Source organism: Nesoenas mayeri (assembly GCF_963082525.1).
Source record: "Nesoenas mayeri genome assembly, chromosome: 3".
Taxonomy (NCBI): Eukaryota; Metazoa; Chordata; class Aves; order Columbiformes; family Columbidae; genus Nesoenas; species Nesoenas mayeri.
Window position 1 is genome coordinate 20,170,021 of NC_137544.1, and position 10,378 is coordinate 20,180,398.

The following is a 10,378-nucleotide window of genomic DNA, read 5'->3' on the forward strand; positions in this document are numbered from 1 at the left end:
TCTTCTTATAGAGCCCGTCATGACTTGCCTTCCAATGCACTTGATTGTATGTTCATTCTTTATACACATCATTTCCCAAATGGATATCCAGGTTCATGCAATCTCAGCTCAAAATAAGCCTTCTATGCAAAAGAGATCCTCTACTTCATCTTGTTTCTCTGTTAGAGGATATGAATTACTGCTGAATACATGATGAGTTACTCTTATCCTTTGGTGAGGTGTTAGGCTCTCTAGGGCACTGGGGTCACTTCCTTTGCTAGAGCCACCTGAGATTCATCTGTTTCTTCATGACTTCATGCAGTACAGTATTTTGCGATACAATATCCTTGCAATTAATATAATTCTCATTTGCCTTACAGTGAAATGGGGGAAGTTAAAGGTGGACTCTGAGACACAGAGTTAAGATTTGTTTTCAGGTTGCAGCTGACTGTGCTTCACTATAGTTTGACTTTGAGTGTTGCAGAAGGCAAATCTAGAAAAGCAGAACTGCAATACGTTCATTTATGTTTTTTCCAGCAGGCTTCTGAACATATTATCCTGTTGCTCTTCCAAAATGTTGATAAGTAGTATTCAATCATTGTCCTAAAAAAAATTTTAGGGCAATCAGATTTTTTTCTCCAACTTCAGATCAAATTAGTTTGGCAAAGTACTGGTATACATTTTTCTAGTAAGTTAGATGGGTACTGCCTGCTTCTTTTAACAGACATAGTCAGTTCCTAAGTTTCTAATCCTAATCTAAGAACACTCGAATGTTTACATTTCAATTTATTTTTTTTAACCATGAGACTAAACCAGGCAGACGGATGAACAGAAGGTTTTGTTTCAGTAAACAACTTTGTGTTAGTCGAAGCAAGACAACAGCCAGGGCTCAACACAGTTAATTGCCAATAAGTTTGCTAACAGCTATTTAAAAACAAAGCAAATCAAAAAACTCACAAAGTTCGGACTCTTGAACTAATATTGATATATATTGAGAAAAATTCAGTTATTTTAAATAAACTGAGTAAATTGCCTTTTTGTTTTAGTTGATTACAGCTAAGAATCATTTGGCCACAGTATGATTAAAGTTGTCTTTATAGGGAATGACCTCCCATACTCAGTAACTTTGTTTTGTAAAATAATATTTTGCTGCCATAGTATAAGTCTTTATATGATCTAAAATATTTTTCCTTATATTTTCTTTTTAAGCCTCTATTAGTTTCGTGCTTTTTCCTGTGTTATTTACCAAATCAGTAATTCCTGCAGTGGGATTTTTAGACATGTTATACTATTCCATGGCTTTAGTTTGGAAACTAGCATAAGGTAGCAAAAGCTTGTATATTTGACTAATTTTCTCAAAACTTCTGCATTATTCTGTTGTTGTATTGTTAAAACAGATGAAATGTTCTGCATATACAGGATAATACAATTGTAAAATTTTTACTGTCTTCTCATGGTCTCGCTTATCTACAGTGTGGGGTTTGGTGAAGTATATTTCAGAATTCACTACACTAATTTTTATTATGTGCAAGAAAAAATACGATCCCATATGTGACAAAAAACATGTTCAATAGACTATGTCAGAAAAAAATACCAATATCAGCATATGCACGTATCTCATTCATGCTGGAAGTTTATCAGACACCCAATGGAATGAAACACTAACCTTATTAAAGCTAATGGGAATCAATGAAATACTAAACATGTAATAAATTACTAGATATCGATGCTATCCTTACCAGCTTTGCATTATGATGTACCTAAGCAGGAGATTGTACTGACTCCTGAAAAGGCAGCTTTGTCTGCTAATACCGTATATTAAAGCAGACATCCCAGCAATATCAGGCTGTTATTTTACAATTATCCTGGCTGCTTATTTACATACAATAGTTCCTTTTCTTTCCTTTTTTCTTTTTTTCACACTTACTTAGCCTGCTGTGACACAGCAAGGATACCTCTGCACCTACACTGTGCTTTTCCTTTTGGTTTCTGCCCAGCATCTTTGCTGCCCACCACCAGCATTATGAATGGTCCTTTCCCTGTGCTTTAGCACTCCAGCCTGGGAACAGGTGGAGCAGAGTACAGACCAGATATGTCTAAGTTACAAGAAGATCGGGCCAGCTGTGTTTAGCTGAAAAAATATGAATTTAATAACTCTGTTTAGATTCAGAAATGGAACAGAACCACAATTTGAGGAATAAACCTAGTTGTTACTTTCAGTAAAGATGCCTGTGCCCATTTGATGCGTCCCTCAGCGATACAACTTTACATTCCCACAAGTCGCATGCTTTAAAAATGTTGCTATGTCACCAGAAAGAAATTCCATTACCTACTTATATCTTTATGAGATGTTGTCTGTTGTTAACCTGGCTCGCAGCCATTCCAAGGATCAGCACAAAGTGCTTCATGTCTCTTTTCACAGAGATTAGCATGAAAAAGTACCTAGAGGGAAAAATAGTAATCAGGCATTGTCCTGAGAAAGGAAAAGAAACTATTGCTTTGTTTTGGTGGGGAGAAAAGAAGAAAGATTTAATCAAGTACTCTGCATTTTTCCAGGCAGAATGCAGTTGTGCATCAGGAATATAGGAACTGCTTAAATATACCAAAACAACACATATGCTAGATGGCAATAGAGAATCAATTTCACCGTTCATTGAACCAGCTGCTGGAGTGGCAGTAAGGCAGGATTTTAGTCCTCTACCTTCTCCTGAGGCATTGCCTCTCTTCTAGTGCAGATCACCTCCATGCTTGCACAGCTACGGGGGCTAAGTATGAACTCAGGACTACAGGCCAAAAAGTTTATTGGGGTAAATCATCAGCCTGACCACTCGGAAGAGCAGGTCCTCGCTGGTAACCAAGGAGTTACTTAAAGTCCTGAATAGGATGCATCACAGGAGGATTCAGACGAGGTCAGCCAGTTAGAAATTGTAGCCAAAGGGCCACACTGGTGTTCCTATCCTTGCCCTGTGCTTAGATGCCATATTCAGCACTCTCTTAAAGGATTTCCTTAACATAGTTTTCATAGTTCCAAGAAACTCTGTGAGGAGACACCAAGCTGGGGGTTGCTCTTCCCTAAGTCACTGTTATTGCAGAAAGGCATCTTCTTGCTGCACACGAGAAGCAAGTGTGGCAGCTTTCATATATAGGGAACAATTCTAGTTACTAAAGGAATTTTCAAGCTGCTTTAATCAAGGGTTTTCTCTCCCTTTGGGTAAAATTGAGTTATTTTGCAACCCAGGCTTTTATTTAAAACCTGAAGTGCTGTGACAGAAAAAGAAGACTTTTTTGTCCTTTTGTAATTAAGCTTTTTAGAAGAGGCCTTGAATGCAGTGCAGCAGACTGGAGACATTGTAGGAATGGAATAAATGTTTTCTTTCAGAGGAACTGGCTAGGCATGGTAGCATATAGCCTCATGTATTGCCAGGCTGTTCTCTTGTGTTGGGAGTATTTAAAGACTGCCATGGGATTATTTGGATTTTCTTCTATACCAACAATCAGTTCAGACAATATCAAAGAATAGCTGCCTTGAGGTCAAAGAATGACAGCTTGTTTCTGATGCAGGCAAATGTTAATTTGGATTTTAAAACCTTCATCTGATGTTCTTTCTTTTTTTTTTTTCCTGTGGTGGAATGCTATTGTTACCCCACATCTCACCTCACAGCAGCTAATATTTTCCATTTCAACTTCAGGTGTATTCAGGAAACTTGTCACCTTAGGTTTTTAAGACCAAGGGTTTTGCACACTTAGAATGGTAAAAAGGGGTATAGCTCCTGCCTATTGCTTTAGATTAATAGACTTTTAAAGCTCAAAGAAGTCACTGCCTTTTGTCTAGCATCTGCATAGCATGTTGAACTCAATTCATCCAATGTTTCTTCCATTAAGACACTGTCTTGTGTGTGAATAGTGTGTTAAAAAGACACGCAGTCCTGACAGAAAATTTTTAAACATTACTTCTGCACCACCATAATGTAAATCATAATAGTGGGCTACTCTCACAGAGAATTAGAGCCTACAATAGTTTATGTGTGTATGTGCAGGTATTCAGCTACTGCACTGGATCATCATGATACTTACTTTCACTTGTATTTGCAAAACAGATCATTATTCTAATTTCTTTAAAAAAAAAACCCAAAAAACCAAAAACTGCAAGATTTTATGCATTCACATTCACAGTTTAAGATGGTTTAAAGAAGAGACTGGACAACACCCTCAGACACATGGTGTGAACTGTGGGGTTGTCATATGCAGGGACAGGAGTTGGACTCGATGATCCTTGTGGGTCCATTCCAGCTCAGGCCATTCTGTGATTCTTATTTCCTAAATTACACCAAGAATTCATATTCAGCCAGATCCTAAAGCTGGTTTTAGCTATTTTATAGCCCCAAGTTTTGTAAGTAGGAGGCACATTCCTTGTTCCCTCTTGCATGGTTGTGTATCATGGTTCAGCCCCAGCCAGGAACTAGGGCCATGTTGCCTCTTGCTCACTCCCACCCCCAAGTGGGGAGGGGGAAAGAATGAAAGGGAGAAAGGAAAAAAAAAAGAAAACTTGTGGGTTGAGATAAGAACAGTTTGATAGGACAGCAAAGGAAAAGAATAATAATGACAGCAACAACAATAATAATAATAGAATATATAAAACGAGTGGTGCACAATGCAGTTGCTCACTGACTGTGACACCAATAGCCCATTTATTCCCAAGCAGTGGTATTTCCCCCCCAGCCAGTCCCAGTTTATATAATGAGCATGACATCATATGATATGGAATATCCCTTTGGCCAGCCTGGGTCAGCTGTCCTGGCTTTGCTCCCTCCCACCTTGTGCACCTGCAGCCTTCTCACTGAAAAGTCCTTGACTTGTTCTAAGTGTTGCTTGGCAACAACCAAAACATCACTGTATTATCAACATTCTTCTGGTCCTAAATCCAAAACACAGCACCATACCAGCTACTAGGAAGAAAATAAACCATATCCCAGCTGAAACCAGGACACTGTTACATTAATTGGATGAATTCCGTCTACAAAGGAATCCAGATTCATCTGTAATTACTTTAATTTTCATTTGAGAAAGTGAATCACTTCAAGTTTCAAATTATTTAATCTGGTATAGAAGTTCTGATGCAGCTACAGGTGAATCCTTCTTACACATTCCTTGTAGCAAAAAATCAGGCAAGTATGACTGACCGCACCTGAGAGCAAGCAAGGAAAAATAAAGAAAGGCTGGGCTGCTGCTTGTTTTGCGTGGTGAGAAGCTGTTCACAAAAGGAAAAAAATCTGGTGATGGTTGCTGTTATTTTTTCCTTGTGCTGCTGTTTACTTCACTCTTGATACACTATTTAGAAGCATGACAACTTTGAAAGAGGCTTGGATAGCAAAGTCAGGATTAGCACTGTAGTAACATACTTTGTAGGTTGTGTGTTCCTAGTGATAATCTTGTCTCTCCCTCGCAGGCCACAAACTTGTCTGTACTGCAGCTTGTACTTCTGTGTTTAATTTAAATTAAATCGAAACAAGAATAGCCCACACTTATGAAAGAGCAGAAAAATATGGTTGGTGAAAATGTTTGAAATGAAAATGTTTAAAGAGTTTGGGCTACATTAAGCTATAGCTGTGGTCAGGAATTTTGCATATTTTAGTGTTGGATTTGCACCACTGGAAAATAAAATGCCTTGCTGGCCTACTGAACAGCCATCCATGGTTTCCAGACGTGAGAACTTTCCAGCGCCAGTGAACTTCACCACAATTCTGGAAAATTATTCAGACACAGATGAAGACCTGAGTTCATTCAAATCTTGCTGTCTCTATTGAGACTAGCATTGCAAGTAAGTACAAGTCTTGGTGGGTTTTGTGACAATTACTTGTTTGCAAGGGGCTAGAAAGGAGTAACTAGTCTGTGCAGAATTTCTGATAATAGTTTTACTTTCCAGTGGAAACAGCGCAAGCCAGCTTGCCTGTCTTCTAGAAGCATTCAGATTAACAGTAGTTTGTGACTGTGAGCACCTTAAAACCCATAACATTTCTTATTTGGAATATTGGAATATTTATACGCAGAAAAGCTGCTTTTTAAAAAAATGGATTACTACTTTAAATTGTCAAAATAAAGGGGAAGTTTTAGAATAGAAAATGTGAATACCACAACAATCACACAAAATTATTTCATAAACCAAACACTGAGTGGTTGACTACTTATTACTACAATAAAAACTAGAGTGTTCATCCCAGTCTTTGCAGAAAATTATATAGTGTCACTATATACTCTTGCAAAGGAAACAAGGCAGTAAGTCTGGTCTAAAGAAAGATAACAGCAATCACAGTGCCAGCTTGTTTCAGCTGTTTTAAAATCACGTTCTTTAATTTTCCTATGGAAAATTTAAACACTTATGATTTAAGATTTTAATAAGGTATGATGTAGCAAAAGTACTGTAGAAACTACTTCCCTAAATAGACCATTGTTCTTCCATTTCACTTTCCTGTCTTCATCCAGACGTGGTTTTTTTTTCATCCTGAAATGCCATGAAAATCTGTTAACAAGGGATATTATAAAAAACAGGTCTGGAATAATTTCTCCACTAGGCAGATGAGGTAATGTCATCAACACTGTGTGGTCAGTCCTGGAAAGGACCCTCATTGGGCCAAGATTTCACCCCAAATAATGTAATATTCCTGTAGTTTTGGATTTTATGTGTTAAGAGGAAGAAGGAATTTGGTGTCTAAAACACATGATCAGGCAGTTTCAGTAATGTCGGTCTACTACAGGTCAGTACGACAACACTGAACAATATATTTTTATTAAGAAATCCTGTTTTCTGTAACAGCCCAGGCTGGTGTCCTGGCTCTGGCTTGTTTACGCATGTGCTCAGTACTACAGAACTGAATGAACAGAAAAGTGACAGTTGCACTTCCTGAACATGGAAGTATCCCAAGAAACATTTATAACCAGTTTACTTACAAATCTTTCCTAATTAGATTGCTGGTGATAATACGTAACTACAGTTTAAGGACAGGGTTTCACCAACAGTATTCCTTTCACAGGAGACCATCAGGTTTGTCAGTTTACAATAAAAACCTTGGTGATATTATACTAGAGTTTATTTTTTCTGGGTCATTTTTATTAAAGAAGGGCCATCCCTGTGAGTGCCTAGCTACGAATGAAATTGAAATCTGTGTAAAAACAAATTTAAGTGGTTTTGGCCAGAATTCAAGAGAATTCATTCTTCAGAGAACATGCGTAACCCTACCAACAGATAGAGTGAATTCTCCTGGGCAGCTTGCCAGGCTGTCAGGATGATGGCTGCTATCTCAGATCTCAGTTAGCGCATTTTGGTCTTCAGTGAAGATTCCCAAAGCTTGTTACATCAGTCTTGGCACAGCACACTGAGGAAGCATGCACAGGGTCATGACTTACATGAATACATTTCTCTCTCAAGCTCTGAAGAAAATCTTTGGCAATCAGGCAGAAAAACTATACTTCCCTTTTGTCTTGTAAACTTGAGAGACAATTAGTTAAAATATCTCTATGGAATACATGAATTTCCAGCTGTAGGCAGGAAAGAAATTTTCACTGAATAGGGTATTGCTTTATTACACATATTTTTTTAATTATGAAATCTTTTATATTATGATGCATTAAGTCTTCTCTGACTGTAGTGATTACACGTACTTATTTCTACAATTCATGTTGTGTTTCCTATGCCTGTCTAGTGACGACTAGGCTGCATGCCTCTCTGTTACGTGGCACTGGTGACCCTGCACCTTAAAAAGGATCTGAAGTTCTCTTCAAAGCACTCTGTCAAAGGGCGTGGATGTAAGCGAAAAACAACATTTATGGTACCATAGGGACTGGTTTCATAATGGAGGTTGAAAGAGCTCTTGCCAAATGGCCATCATGGAGTGACCAAATTATTTTGAAGAAAATATTTATAATAGAACAAAAGGGTTGTTTGAGGTGTTTTAAACAGAATGCAGTTTTGGAAGAGAAAAAGGATTACTGAGCATTAGGTAACTCTGTTCAATTCCTCAAAGTGTGGAATGATCCCTGAAGTAAACTGAACAGATTAATCTGTTCGGTTCATGGTAAAATTTCCACAAAATTCAGTACAGGGTGCGCAAAAATAAATATATAATAAATTGCTTATTTGCAAGAATTGCAGCATAACTAAACACGTCATACCTGCTTTTATTTTTATGCTGATTTATTCATCAGTATCTAGAAAGTTCCATTCCTTGTGAAAAGGATATCATGGTGTAAGAACCATCTGCAGTATTTGAAATGTTTGGGTTTTTTTTGAAGATAAACTGCTACTACCATGTTACTAAATTGCGTATTCCTTTACTAATGAAATTAACATGACAGTGTTATCCTGCTTAGGAGTAAGTTCCCAGTATCTGATATTAGCTTAATAGTTTTTACATATTTTTTACATATTGCTTTTCAGTATCTGCCTATTCTATTCCCTGGCCTGAAGGCAGCACAGACCTGTGTACTGAGAAGTGGAACTGTGCTGTTCGGGAGTACTCTGCAGTCTGTGTACAATACCCTGTATTTTATGTGTTTTATATAAGTGATGTAACTAAAATCAAACTTTTTCTTTTTAAAGTAGATGTCAAAGTTAGAATTAATTGTCCAAAGTAGAATAAGAAAGAGAGAAAAAAGTTTTCAGCTCTTCCAGTCAAACTGTAAATTAGCCCAAGCAGTTAAATAGAATTTGGGAGGAAGTTTTGCTGTTAAACACATCAAAATGGGTTGTGTTTCGAATGAGTAATTTAAAAGGGTTTGGCTGTAACATGTTTGTAGAGATTGTTTATCAGAAGAGTTCTAAAGAAACCATCTGGATCGCTGGATGGTTGGAAGGGATGCGTGGCTAACAGAGCTGCTGGCCCTCCTGTCCCCAGAGTTGCTGGATTCTACATTGATACTGTTTGTCATCTTGATCGTAAAAATTAATCTAGACCAAGCCACAAAGAGGGAAAAACATCTCTTAACCATTGTCTGGCTGAACCTGGAACAGTTAATTGAAGGCAGGATGGCCCTGAAGATAAGAAACAGGATGGTTTTACTCTTGGCTTAGCTTTCAGCGTGCTTGGGCAATTCATGTAATCTATCAATGTTTAAGTCTCCCATCTGTACAAGAGACGCAATAACGCAGGCCTCTGTAAAGTCTTAAAATCTTCTGAATCTCACTGGTGGTCTGTTGCCTCTCAGATAAAGCTTTCTGTTGTTCCTCCTGCTCTATTATTTCCTTTTCCTGTTTGTTTTTAATTTTTACTATCCTTGCCTTTATTTTGAACAGGCATTTGGTTGACCAAATGAAGACAAATCTGCCTTTCGTGACATCTCTGTGAACTTTTAACTAGAAGGGGAAAGTGAGTCTTAGATGATCTGATTATTACAGAAGTATTCTAAATCTGAGAGTGGCTGATAATGGCATTGTTGTGCTTGTCATTTCCCACCAGCTGCTTTGCAGGGGAGATTAAGGGTTAGAAGTGACATTTGCTGTCCTTCCTCCCTTCCTTTCGTGTACATAGAATTAAGCATATGGAGAATCAGTAACAGTGAGACCGTATATATGCATATCTAATTCCAGTCAGATAGCCTATACCCGTAAAAATAAATCCTCAAATCACTTGAATCAGATTAGTCACCCAAGATTAAACTGAAGAAAAAAATGTCAGTTAATATAGTTTGAAAATAATCGTAGAACATCCCAGAATTTCACTGAACCCCAGTGCACTTAAAGTCATAATTGTCAGGCGAGATATACACAAGCATATTGACACGGCTAGCAGATAGATAGAATTAAGTTTTTATCAGTTTCACTTTCTGAGATGTTGAATGAGACTTCAAGACCATCTTTTGTCAGAATTTATGTTCTTTCAGACAACTTTAAGCCTAAATTTATCTGGAAAATTTTGAATTCACAGCCTGCTGTCATCCCTCCCTCCCTTAGGTTTTCCCAGGCAGACGTGAGGTCAGATGAGACACACTTCCATTATTCAACAAACTAGAGCTTCTGCAGCCATGCAATGTCCAATCTTCTTCAGTAAGGAGTTTATTTCTTCCAACTTCTGCATCACAGGCGTTTTGATGAAGTTGTAGAGATGCACCTTTTGTAAATGCACCTGATGAAGAACAGGATTCCACTGCTGAATTCAAATTCTTCTGACTGAAGTTACCTGTATCTTTATAGGCATGAATTACATTTTCATTCCCATCCCTCAACAGGGGCTGACAGCTTTCATTCCATTTAGGAGGTTCAATTAGAGATTTCCCTATAAAAAGTTGAGCAGAGTTAAAGTGAAGCAGGGCATTTCCTAGATATGCTCTTACTCCCTGCCAGTCTTTGAATTCCTTACCTCATTTGCCTGGTTGGTTTTGCTAAAATTCGTTTGAGAATTACCAGTGA